General features: G+C 40.4%; 1 protein-coding gene and 1 pseudogene across 2 annotated transcripts in view; one reads left to right on the plus strand and one right to left on the minus strand.

Annotated features, from left to right (window-relative positions):
- The window catches only part of Ppp2r2b (protein phosphatase 2 regulatory subunit Bbeta), a 480227-nt gene that overhangs the window by 180688 nt on the left and 285852 nt on the right, over nt 1–13687 (plus strand). The window lies entirely within an intron of this gene.
- LOC105944501 lies at nt 9199–9619 on the minus strand (annotated as a pseudogene).

The raw sequence follows: 13687 nt of genomic DNA on the forward strand, positions 1-13687 counted from the left end.
AGAATGATTAAAACTGAGACTGGAGTCTACAACATATCCAAACCCAGAATGAATAATGGTAGAATTAAGGAATGGATAAATGGGTAGAAGTATAATAAAGCATATATAAAATGTTCATGGCAGGATCCCCATGGATAGTAACTTCTTTTGTCCACTTTACTGACTGTTTGGCAATGCAATGTTCATAGTAAAATATTGGATGGAGGAAGGGGAATTGAAGAGGTACTCAGGAGCCAGATCACACTGAGCCTCTTTGCTCAAAAGGAGTTTAGACTTTATCCAAAGATGAATTGAAAGCTATCAAGAGGTTTCTATGAGGGAAAGTATTAGTTTTGTTTTTTCATAAGCTAGTCTGGGCTGGAGATGTAGATGTAGCTCAGTTGGTAGTGAGAGTACTTGCTTAGGATGTATGAAGTTTGATCCCTGACCTAGCATGCTGAAATTTAATTGCAAGCACCACATAAACAGGGTATGCTAATAGACACCTGTAATCCAGAGGTGGAAGCAAGAGGATCAGAAGTTCAAGGTCACCTTCTACTAAGTTCAAAGCCAGTCTGGGATATATAAAATCCTGTCCCAAAAGCAGACAAAGAACAGTCTGGCTACATAGAGTGGGGACAGGGTCAGAAGGCTAAGTATGAATTGAAAAGGAAGGAAATCTGGAGATAACTAGGAGACCACTTGTATGGTGGCTACAGTAGAGATGAAGAAAATCAGATGAAGTTGAGATATATTATAAAGACATTTTAGGACTTAATTAGTGGGATATTTGGGGCATAGATGGAGGTAACAGTGCTAAGGACAGGTGCCAGAATTTTGCCATGAAAATGCACACAGAAGGGGGCATTGTCAGAGAAATGGGAAATAGACATTGGAAGTTGATTAGTTTGAGAGGCCTGTACCACAACTAGTTTCACATGGGGTCTCATATCAACATTTGGGTATCTGGGTCTAATGCTTAGAAGTAAGACCTGGGCATGATATTTAAATTAGAGATTAGGCATCATCAATATATTAAAACTATGTGATGAGATGCCTAAAAGAAAAGCATTCCAGGACTGGATTTGAGGCAATGGCTGAGAAATTACAAAGAAACTGTTTGGCTTAAAGAAATTGTAGTAATAAAGTATTTCACAATGAAACAGAGGTTTGATGATTATAATTAGTCAAAAGCCCAAATTATTGAAATCACAACCGATACCCATTTCTCAGCTGGGTGATAAAGTAAAAAGGATACAGCCTCAGATGAGCTGAGATTACAAGGTCTCCAAAGTTGAGATATAAGTGTTCCATGAGGTTCTCTAGCTTCTTAGAGCCACAAGAATCAAAGTAAGGAAGTGCAGGTCTCCCTTCTGACCCACATATGCTCAGGGAAAGGGAAGCTATGATGAATAAATTTGGGAACGTGTGTGGAAATAGCTTTAAATATGAAGATGCTAGAAAGGCACTGGAACAATAAAAGAAGATGTCCCAGGATGGAGGACTGCCTCTAGTCCCTTCAGTTGCTTTGGTATTTGCATGCAAATGGCAGATCAGAATAGTATTTCCAATGCATATGGATGAGTGTTTGAGTTCAGAAAAACCTGAAATGGAAGATGGGAAGAAGCTGCCTTATGCTATTGTAAATGACCTTTCTGGGGATGGGAAATGTTCTGCTACTCAACATAATAACCGGAGTGCATTGAAAATCACTAGCAAGTATTCATTATTAGCATCCAGGTCCCCAGGGGCAATCCACAGCCCTTTATGAGTGCTGGCCAGAAATGTACCAATGAACCTGGGGTGAATAATATTAGGCCAGGCCTGTCAAAATATTGGTAATGCTCAATGAAAAGAGCACAGCTGTAGACTGACATTCCTAGACTCTGACATTTGCATTTGAGAAGAAACTAAGGGTCCAATTTAGACACTCAGCTGAGAGAAGAAAATGAAGGTATCATGAGTACTGTCTGTATTCCACTCATTTTCCTAGGTGATTCTCCTATGTACACTTGCTTAATCTGTTGTCAAAACTGGGAGAATGGCTACATTAATTGCATTAGGCCCATTTTTACAATAACAAATTCCATGATACAAAGAACCAAAGAAATTGTAGAACAAACACACTTGTATTTCAAGCATACTTATTTGTAAGTGGCATAACCAGATTGGAATCCATGAAAACCTGAATGAACTCTAGATACCTTCCTGCTCATTGCCTACCCATTCTGCCTCTCATCAGGATTTTGGGAGGCAAATGCAGGTTGAGTTTCACCTTCCACAGATGCCCTAGATGTTCACTCAGTGCTGCTGGAGGCACTAGCTCCAACCTTTCTCAGCAGAGTGGTGCACACTTGTGGGCCTTCTCTACCGTCCTATCAGGAGGCAGTTGAATTCCCTTACCAAACTGTCATGCTCCCGTATATTGGTTCTACTCTTTAATATGAAAAGAGGGAAATGCTTATGGAATTGAGCATTCCAGATATGAGTACTAGCTGGAGTTTATAAACAGTTTTTCAGTGTCTCTCCACCCCACTGTAAGACATTCCCATGCAATTAGTTCCTGGGCTGGGCTGAGACAGTCCTATGGACCGTCATTGAGGGTCCTATTCTTCAAAGGCTGATGGCAGTTGTTATCACTGCCTCGACCACAGCAAAAGGGAGGACAGTGGTGCTGTTCAGTAAATGTCCCATTGTACATAAATGTGAAAGTTGTGTGAGCTACTCTCCAGCTTGTTCACTTCAACCTCCATTAAGATCAGCTTGCCTACATCCAGCTTGCCATCTTTACCACCCACTTTCCAGCAGAACCTTAGAATCTAGCTGAGCATTAGCTCTGACTTAACTCATTGAAAGCAACAATTAGTTTTTCAGGGCCACTAAGAACTTTGTGATAAATAACTTAGGAAGCTTTGAATTGTTTGGCTTCAAGTTCACTATGGAAAGAGCTAGCAGTGATGATGGACTCTGCATGTGTGAAATCCCTAGAGCACCAATTTGTATTCATTTGTTTCTTTGGAAAATGGGGCATCTTGAGTGATGGGAAAGGGGGTCAGACTATGAGTTCTGTTCTCTGTAAGATTAAAATGGTAGAGGAATGAAGGAGGGTCTGCGGGCACCTTGTAGACAGATGTGTGGAGCTTAATTTAGGAGTATTGAAGGACTCTGGGCAGGTTTTCTCTTGAGAAAGCTGATATGCCTCATGGGGCGAGTCACATAAAAGAGTACACACACATTTCATTTACCTTTGTTTTCACTTCATGTCGGTATGTCTTAGTTTGCTTATGACTTTTTGTTTTGTTTTGTTTTTTGAGGTAGGGTCTCGCTATAGCACAAGCTGACCTGGAATTCACTATATAGTTTCAGGCTAGCCTCAAACTCATGATGATCCTCCTACCTCTACCTCCTGAATGCTGGAATGAAAAGCATGCACCACCACACAAGGCTTGCTTATGCTTTTAATGGCCATGCGGGCTCCCAGGTATGACTGTACCCGCGGTGTATTTAGTTGTTCCCTTGTGAATGGTTAGAAAATTACTCTGCTTTTATGTTATATAAGCTACTGCAGTGATTAACCACAATTATATATCTGCTTTTACTCAGGTGTTCTCTTTTCTTATTTGATCATCTTGAGAACTGAGATGCTGGTTCACATTTTCTTAATGGATTGTCAAAAAGATATCTCTGACCCTCCATTTATTCTGTATACAATCTTTGATCAGTCAGTTAACCATGAGGCCCTGACTTTCCTAATATAGTGAAGGACAATATCTGGCATACCGGTTAGTATGTGCACAGTACTATGTCTTTTAAAACCATGAGTGCCGGAACTTGAATCAGCTGTAATCATTCTTTAAGAATGATTCCTGGCAGTTGGAGAAAAATTTCTGTGTGTTAGGGAACAGTTTGGCCCCTAGAGTATTGAGTATCTTCTTATTCTTCTTCCTCCTCTTCTTCTTCTTCCTCCTTCTCCTCCTTCTCCTCCTCTTCTTCTTCTTCACCTCTTCCTCCTCCTTCTTCATTTTCTTCTTCTTTGTTTTTTTTTTTTTTAGGTAGGGTTTCATTATAGTTCAGGTTAACTTGGAATTCACTATGTAGTCTCAGAGTAACCTCCTACCTGTGCCTCCCCAGTGCTGGAATTAAAGGTGTGTACCACCACACCAGGCTTAGAGTTTTTCTTATTTATTCTTCACAGTTCTATAGGCTGACACTCTTCTTGTCTTCCTTCACATGAAGTTTAAGCACCACAGTAGGCCTTTTCAATTTAGTATATACACAAGTCTGTTAAAACCAAAGCTGTAATGTTGACTCAGAGGAAAGATCAAAGAAACACTTTTTAAAGTCACTATTCAAAAGGTCCTGCTTTTATCAAAACTTTGAAAATGTATGAGGGAAAACTGAAAGGCAGTTCTGTGCTGTGGATTATTCTTCCAAATCCCTGGGGAGGATTCCCAAGCCTGCCATAGTACTTGATCACTTTTGCTCTCTGGGCTTCCATTTCCTAATCTACTAATAATGAGGTTTACAATGGGGAAATACTGTCCCTAGTTTTCCTAGCTGGAAACATCTATAATACCATGTGTATATAGTTAACCATGATCACCTGAGTCTCTTTGATGTATTTTGACATTATGCTCAGGAGTGGGGCTGGGGGCCTATCGACACTTACTGGCCCCAGAATTCCAGGTTTTGCTGCACTTACTGATGGGTTACATCTCCCTCTTGATAGGAAGGCTGTGGTGCAGCCCAGAAAGGGAAATGTATTTTTGCCAAACGCTGCTACTGTTGGAAGAGCCAGCCTGTCTGGGCAGCCCATGACTTTGAGAGGAGCCATTTGGCAAAATTGTTGGCAGGAGCTGCCATGAAGCATGGGTGCTGGAGGCAGTCCTGGCTGGAGGGAAGCAGGGCTGGAGCAAAGGTGGCTGGTGGGACAAATAACCATCTGGTGAGCAGGGGGCTGCTCATCCCGCTGCACCAACAGGAAGAGCAAGTGCCAAGCAGCAAGGCTGAGCCCCTGATGACATCATCTGACAGACACAATAGAATTTCTTCCCTACACTCGACACTTCATAAAGGGCTTATACATCCTCCATGTACCTGGCTCTTTCAGGAATCAGGTAGGTGGTATTGGGAAAATGGCTTAGTCAATAAAGTACTTGCTTTGCAAGCCTGAAGACCTAAGTTTGATTCCCAGGCCTGATGGCATGGTGGTGGATACTTGTAATCCCAGCACTGGGAAGGCATTGGCAGTTAGATCCCTGGGACTTGTTGACCAATCTACTCTACTTGATGAGTGCCAGGATAATACCTCAACAGAGGTGGGTGGCACTTAAGAAATGACACTCAGAGTTGTTCTCTGGCCTCCATACACACATGCACACACACATAAACAGAAATTAGAAAGGGTTCAATATGTCCTCCATGGTCACAAAGTAGGAAAGGAAATTCCCCAGTTCAAAACAAAATAGTTATTTACAAGGGTAGCATTGGATGCACTGCAGAGGCTGCTGAAGTTTAAGACTATTCTTCTTCCCAGAAATCTTCCCATCTATTTGGGAAGATGACACACTCTCATTCCCCAAATAAAGTTAATCACATACACAGGGCTATATAAGCCTATCCTAGCTTTATGTTTACATCCTCATAAAGTTACTTAAATAGCTTTATCATCCTGAATGGACCATACCATTTTATGAGTCTTTTCTAATATACATATACATATATATATACACACACAGAGAGAGAGAGAGAGAGATGAAATAACATGTATAGCATATATATTAGACTTAAATGAATACAAAAGAATCCCTCTCACTTCATATAGCTGGGACCGAGTTGACAAGGTATTTTAAAATTCACCAATAATGACATGCCTTTAGAAAACAACCATTCTCTAATTTTAAAAATTTATTTATTTGCAAGCAGAGAAGAGAGACAGAGATAGACAAAATGAACATGGCAGGGTCTCCATCCACTGCAAACACTCCAGATGCATGTGACACTTTGTGCATCTGGCTTTTGTGGGTACTGGGGAATCGAACCAGGGTTGTTAGTCTTTACCAGCAAGTGCTTTAACTGCTGAGCCATCTCCAGCCCACATTCCCTAAATTTTTATGAAAGGCCTAATGAATAATGAGGCCTTATCTTGGAGTACGTATCTCATTCCTGGGGTTATATTTTTCTTACACATTCCACACCCACAGTGACAAAGATCAGGCCCAGTTTTTACTTATTTAACCTTGATTGAGTACACAAACACCTCATAAGGATCCTTACTACAGACTTATGATTTTTTCCAAATTATGTCTACTACATTTAATTAGACAGTTCTTTGTCATCTTTTCTTTGAAACAATTATTTTCTTTCTTTTTATGCTATTCTTTATCATTATCAACCATGATACTTAATTGAGCACCAAGAGATATGGTGTTCCCATAAAACATAAAACATCACTAGTTTTCAGTAAATATGCAATAGAGCTGGAATGCAGATATGTCTAATCCAAAAATGTATTCTTTTAAGGACAAATTTAAGTATATTATAGTAACTTTTATTATACTACCTCTTTGGGCATATACTTTGGAGCCCATAATGCCTTGAAGAAAACCTGCTAAGTTGAAAATTTGGTATAATTTCCATTTTGTACAATTATGTGTTGTTTTATAACAACGGTCAGCAAGAATTTCCTATAAAAGGTCACATTGTAAGTATCTTAGGCTGTCTCTGAAGCAATCACTCAGCTCTTCCATTGTGTATGTGGCATGATTATGTTCTAATAAGACTATGCACAAAGCTAGATATTGGCCTGATTACCATAGTTTGCTGAATCTCATTCTAGGGAAGTATTAGGAACTTAATAGATATTCCAAAGATGCTGATCTTTAAGTGAGCAACTGTATTAAGTGCTACTGGAAGCTTCACTGATTAGGAACTGTTTAGTGAGAAGGGGGCTGTGGTGGTATATTGCTAGCTGTAGAACTGGGGCAAATACATTCCCTGTTGGAGAATGTACTCTTGCGCGAGGTTAGGAGGCAAAAGTAAGCAGGATGCCAGATGTGGTGGTGCATACCTTTACACTCAGCAGTCGGGAGGCAGAGGTAGGAGGATAAGCTGAGTTTGAGGACACCCTGAGACTACATAGTGAATTCCAGGTTAGCCTGGGCTACAGCGAGACCTTACCTTGAAAACCAAAAATGAATAAATAAATAAAGTAAGCAAGGAAAATGGCATGTTGGTTGAATGAATGAGTAGATTATTAATGTAATAGGATGGCTGATAACACACTGTGAATCTCTACATATAGCCATAGCTTTTCTAAGTAGAGACTCTTCAGTTCACTCATTAAAAAGTCACTAAAAAGATTTATTATATATTAGGCAGTAAAAAATGTATATAATAAAAGTCAGATAATTGATCCTATTGTTATAGAGCTTGTTGTCTATGAGAAGATACATATTAAATATACATAAGTGCGAATATGAATATAAATCTAATTAGATGCCATGTAGGCAAGTAAGGTGCTATGAGAGAACCAAGTACATGCTCACTAATGGAATCTCAGTCTGCAGAGAAAAGTCTAAGAAAGAAAATCAAATTTACTTTTAGTTTCAGACATAATTAACAGGAATTTTTAATATCTGTTTCATTCCTAGCTCTGTGTATGTGTGTGTGTGAGAGAGAGAGAGAGAGAGAAAACATGAGAGAGAGAAAATATAAAGGAGAAAGAGGGACATAGGGATGAATAAATGGCATCATATTATATTTTGGCCACAAACAGATATCTGAGAATAATTTTATATATAACATCCTACAATTCAATCATAATTTTATTAGCCACTTCATTTAGTGCTAGAAGTTTAGAATATTTCTAGTTTGTGCTATAATAATTACATCATAAATAATAGTATGAGTCTCAGTCAGGTCTTTGGTTACATTTTTTTATAAATCTTTTTTGTTTATTTTTATTTATTTATTTGAGAGCGACAGAGAGAGAAAAAATGGGTGCACCAGGGCCTCCAGCCACTGCAAATAAACTCCAGATGCATGCACCCTCTTGTGCATCTGGCTAACATGGGTCTTGGGGAATCAAGCCTCGAACCAGGGGCTTCATATGCAAGCACTTAACCGCTAAGCCAGGTCTCCAGTCTGGGTCTTTCGTTATTTTTTAGAGAAAGTTCCTAAAGGTACAGTTGCTGGATTAAATGATAGAAACAGCTAAGTTTCTAGGTAATACTAATAAGTTACCTGGGAAAATATTTATACCAAGGGACATTTTGTAAGTGCTATGTCTCTCCCCTTTCTTTATTCCATCCATATTCTGTCTCTGATTCACATTGTCCCATATTTTTAGGGTGTTTAAGTTCATCCCAGGGAATTTGCATGGGATGAAGGCCAGATACAAAATTCATAACCATGTACCCATCGATTTTTAATCTGATCCCTTTGGCCATGTCCTTCCCAGAGCTCCAGTTTCTTTTACCCTTTCTGAGAGGAGAAACAAGTTCAGTTCTCAGCCATTAAGTGCATGGGTGAGTAGCTTGCTCTCTGGGATGCACTGGCCCACGTATGTTAAAGAAAATTACTTTTATGGTTCCAGGGCATCATTTGTAGATGAGTATATGGAACCTGGTGACCCAGAAATGTTAATTTTCTTTAAACTGGTAAGTAGGTAACTTCAAAGAATGATTGACCCAATATGACAACTAATGTGGTTGCTTAATGAGCTAACCTCTCATGGGGCACAAATTTGACATGTCTAAAAGCTGTGCCTTTTCATAATTAATAGAATGTATATATAGAGTTGAAGGTAATGGGTCTACTTATCAGTGTCTTGAGACTTCCAAACATCACTAGTTTTCTCCAAAACTTGACACTATGATTTAATGTAAATAAAAAGTTAAATGGTGATGCAAATAAAATTCATTTAATGTCAATGAATAAGTTACCATTGGGGTTATACTCTTTTTTTTGTGTGTGTGAGATTTATTTAGTGAACATGATTGGTAAGGTTGAGCAGTGAGAGTTCGTGAGTGCAGAACCCTCCACTTGTCCAAGGGACCTCAACTGGGGATATATTTGACCCCACAGCCATAAGGGAAGAGCCTCTTCTCAGCTGCTATATCTTCAGATTCATCTTCATTGAACTTGGTGAAGCCCCACTTCTTTGAGATGCAGATCTTCTGGCGGCCAGAAAACTTGAACTTGGCTCTGCGCATACTCTCAGTCACATGCTCTTTATTCTGCAGCTTGGTGCGGATGGACATGATAACCTGGCTAATATGAGCCCTGGTGCCCTGGGGCTTCCCAAAAGTGCCACAGCCTGTCAGCCCCAGCACATGACATCTTGTTGATGACATGGAAAGGGTGGAGTCGCCCTCTTATGTGAAAGCCATCTTTGCTGCAACTTTTTACCATGTACTTGTTGGCATAAATACTGGCAGCTTCCAGGGCTTCAAAGGACAGCTGTTCATATTCATCTGACACCATGTGGCCACAGAGTGCAAATTCATCCACTTTTGCTTTCTTCCGTCCCTGGTCAAAGGTGCAGATCTGGGCATCAGGGACACCTCGGCAGAAGTGAGACCTTGGGTACCAGCTTGCTCGTATAATAAGGGTAACAACAGGCTGGATGGCAGCCCATAACAGCACTAAGATCTTCAGTGGCAGCGCACAGGAGGAAAAGAGCTGGGGTTATACTCTTGATGAGTAGTTTTAAGTCTGTTTTCAAAGTACACTGGCTGTCTACATTCTGGTTGTATTGAGAGATTACAGTTGGGAGTCAGTCTGAAATCCCAGTTCATTTGGCATGGACATTTGGGGATATTCTCCTTTCTAAAGTGTCTGGAGGGTTGAAATGAGAATACTAGGTTCTATAATGATACCAAACTGCCTGTACTTGCAGAATAGAAAACTAATAAAAAAAAATAAATTAAAAAAAAAGAATACTAGGTTCTGGGCTGGAGAAATGGCTTAGTGGTTAAGTCACTTGCCTGTGAAGCCCAAGGATCCAGGTTCAGTTCTCCAGTACCATGTAAGCCAGATGCACAAGGGAGCACATGTGTTTGGAGTTCATTTGCAGTGGGCCCTGGCATGCCCATTCTCTTTCCCTCTGCCTCTTCTTCCCTCTCCCTCCCTTTATATCTCAAATAAATAAATAAATAAGATATATTTTAAAACTTAATAAAGGATATTAGGTTCTTTGAGACCCTTTAAAATCAAAAATGTTTATTGACTGTTACAAAATAATACAGAATATATGACTTACATTCTCAGTTCATAGAATTTAAAGGTGGGATGGGTGGATGGACAATTGGGTGGATAAATATGCATGGAGTTTGTTAAGTGCCCCCGTCACCTCCTCAGAGAATTAAAAATGTTAAAGCATATTTTAGAGAAACTAAGGTCCAGTGAGATTTGGCAGGTAATATTAAAATCTACCTTTCATAATATTAAATCTACCAATATTAAAATTCTCTTCTGTGTTGAAAGTGATGATGGTATGAGAAAATGTTGGTTTGAGTTGCACAAATATGTGGGCATATGATTCCTTGAGCATATCAATGGTGCTGGTTTAAAAAGAGAGGGTATGGGGCTGGAGAGAAGATGACTCAGTGGTTAAGAGAACTTCCTGTGCAATATTGATAGCATGAGGAGGCCTGAGAGATAGCTTGACTCTTATCCCCAGGACCCACATAAACAGCTGGACATGGCCACGTGCATCTGCAGCTTCAGTCTCAGAGTAGAGACCCGAGTTCTTTGTAGCTCATGAAAAAAAATGGCAAGCTCCAGGATCAGTAAGAGACTCTTGCTCAAATATGACTGGACAGACATAAGATGGAGTGGGACTCCCAAACTGCTGCAGCACCACAGGCCACAGGTTAGTGCATGAGGCACCACAAGGGACATACATGTGCATATACCATGCAGGACATACATACAGACACACATCACATTACACACCCATGCGCGCACACACACACACACACACACACACACACACACACACACACACGTCAAAAAGAGAGGGAGAGAGAAGCTTTGACTGGGTGTAGGGGAGTATCATCCTGGAGCTCTAAGCTTGCACATTTTGGGACAGCTGAGTCCCAGTGCTTCCAGCTAACCTTCCTTTCAATGGTCTGTCCCTAATCTCATCTCCCAGTCCCTTGCAGGGCCAGGGATCTTGCCAGAACCTGAACTGTGCACTCTGGTGGAAACTGCAAAAGCGGTCTGATCAACAGCACAGTGTGTTGCGGCCAGCATGCTTACTCAGCCCAGAGCTCCTCAGCACAATTTGAGAGGGAAATTTTCCGATCAGAATTTTTCCTATTAAGTCTTTGAAACTTGAATTTGAGCCTGCTGTGCAGACCAGGTCTTCTGTTTTTCTAGTTACTTGACAAGCAGGTCACCTTTGAGTCACTCTGATGGAATAGTTTTGATCTAAATATTGCTGTGTGCTGAAAAGGAAAAACAAAAACAAAAAAACAACCCTTTGTTTTTGGGTGGTTGCATACTTAAGAAGATTAGCCTGTTCACAATTTTCTTCTATGCTCATGAACCTTCTATTCCTGCCTATCCACTTGGCTTCTGAGCTTTTAACTTATCTTCAAAGCTCCAAGGCATCCTGCATGGGGTTCCCACTGCATATACTCTGCTCTACTCACGTTGCTTCCTTCCTGGTGCCTACAAGCTCTGCCGGTGACCTACAGTTTCTCGTGGCAGTTTGCCTATCCCCAAAGTCTCAAGTTCCTTAATCATCACAGTTCTATGAGTTACATAGTCTCTGTTTCACAAATATGGAAACTGAGGTCCAAGTTCAGCCAGCCAGTCCAGAAGGCAGATGCTGCATACTGTCTCCCTGGACAGAAGAGTTCTGGAAGGCAGTGATCTCATTTTTGCTTCTGAGTTCACCCCATGGAGGACAAGGCAGTTCTTGGCATACAGGGGCTCAGTAAATGCTTTTTGAACTTGATTCACTTTGAGAGTAGATCAATGGCATCTTTGCAAGGAGGACAGCAGCTGGCTACATACTCTGCCTGGGAATTGAAATTTGTAGATCACAGTAAAGATGGTAAATTCAGGCTCTCTTATTCCAACTAAAGTTTAAGAGATAGATGAGCTGTCAGATGATGTACTGTGTGATTGTTGTAACACTTGGAATCTCCACTGGCTAATTAAAAGCATAAATTATTTATTCTTTTATGTATCCATTTCTTTTAGTCTGTCATTCTATTCTTTAAACATTCAGTAAATATTTACTGGTTATGAAAAGTCACTCATGCTTATGAGTCAGTATATAATGAGACCAATAAGAAAAAAATATGAAAAGTGGGCTGGAGTGATAGCTGAGCTGTTAAGGCACTTGCCTGAGAAGCCTAAGGACCCAGGCTCAATCCTGCAGTGTTCACATAAGCCAGATGCAGAAGGTAGCACATGCATCTGGAGTTCATTTGGGCTGGAGACCCTGGCACACCCATTCTCTCTCTCTCTCACACACACTTTCTCAAATAAATAAATATTTTTTAAATATAAAAGGAAAGGTTATTAATACTGGTTATGCTAAACAAAAGGGGTGTGTGTGTGTGTGTGTGTGTGTGTGTGTGTGTGTGTATGTGCGCGTGCGCATATGCTCATGTGTGGAGGACAACTTTAGAGATTCTTGCCTTCCTTCTTATTTAAAACAATCTTTCTTATTGTTTGGTCATTGCATATGCCATGCTAACTGGTCCACAATCTTCAGGATCCTTCTGAATCTGTCTTTCATTACTTCAGGAACATTGGAATGTTCTGGGGATCCACACTCCAGTTGTCAGGCTTGTACAGCAAGTGCTTTTAACCACTGAACCATTTCCCCAGCCCAAAAGACTTTCTTTATAAACAAAAGGCTATATATGTTAAGGAAAATTAAAAGTACTGTATCTAGGATTAAAAGAGTATACATAATAGGATTCCTCTTATATCAACTTATGTGTGTACATAATTGTTGCAGTCAGGTTCACATTGCTGGCAGAACACACCTGGCCAAGAGCAGCTTGTGGAAAAAAAGGTTTATTTTCACTTACAGACTCAAGGGGAAGCCCCATGATAGCAGGGGAAAATTGTGGCATGAATAGAGGGTGGACATCACCTCCTGACCAACATCATGTGGACAACAACAGTAGGGGAGTGTGCCAAACACTGGCAAGGGGAAACTGACCATAATACCCATGAGCCCACCCCCAACAATACACTGTCTCTAGAAGGTGTTAGTTCCCAAATTGCCATCAACTGGGAAGCTAGCATTCAGAATATCGAGGTTTGTGGGTGACACCTGAATCAAACCACAACATTATGCCCTGGATCCCATAAACTGATAATTATCCATGATGTAAAATGCAAAATCAAACTTTAAAAGTCCCCATAGTTTTTATCAGTCCTAATGATGTTCAAACACTCCCTTAGTCTGAGCCATAATACCAAAAATAATCCCCCCAAAACACATAATGGCACAGAATACACATTCACACTGCAAAAGATGGTATTAGATATAAGAAATATTCAACCAATACAAGATTTAAAACAACCAGGAAAAGCAAAACTCAAACTCTGTAGCGCCAAGTTCAACAACTCTAGTCAGTGCCAAATCTCCAAGTCTGATAATTCTTTGTTGTTGTTTTCCCGAGGTAGGGTCTCACTCTAGACTAGACTGACCTGGAATTCACTATGTAGTCTC

This window comes from Jaculus jaculus, chromosome 13 (genome assembly GCF_020740685.1).
Source record: "Jaculus jaculus isolate mJacJac1 chromosome 13, mJacJac1.mat.Y.cur, whole genome shotgun sequence".
NCBI classification, from domain to species: domain Eukaryota; kingdom Metazoa; phylum Chordata; class Mammalia; order Rodentia; family Dipodidae; genus Jaculus; species Jaculus jaculus.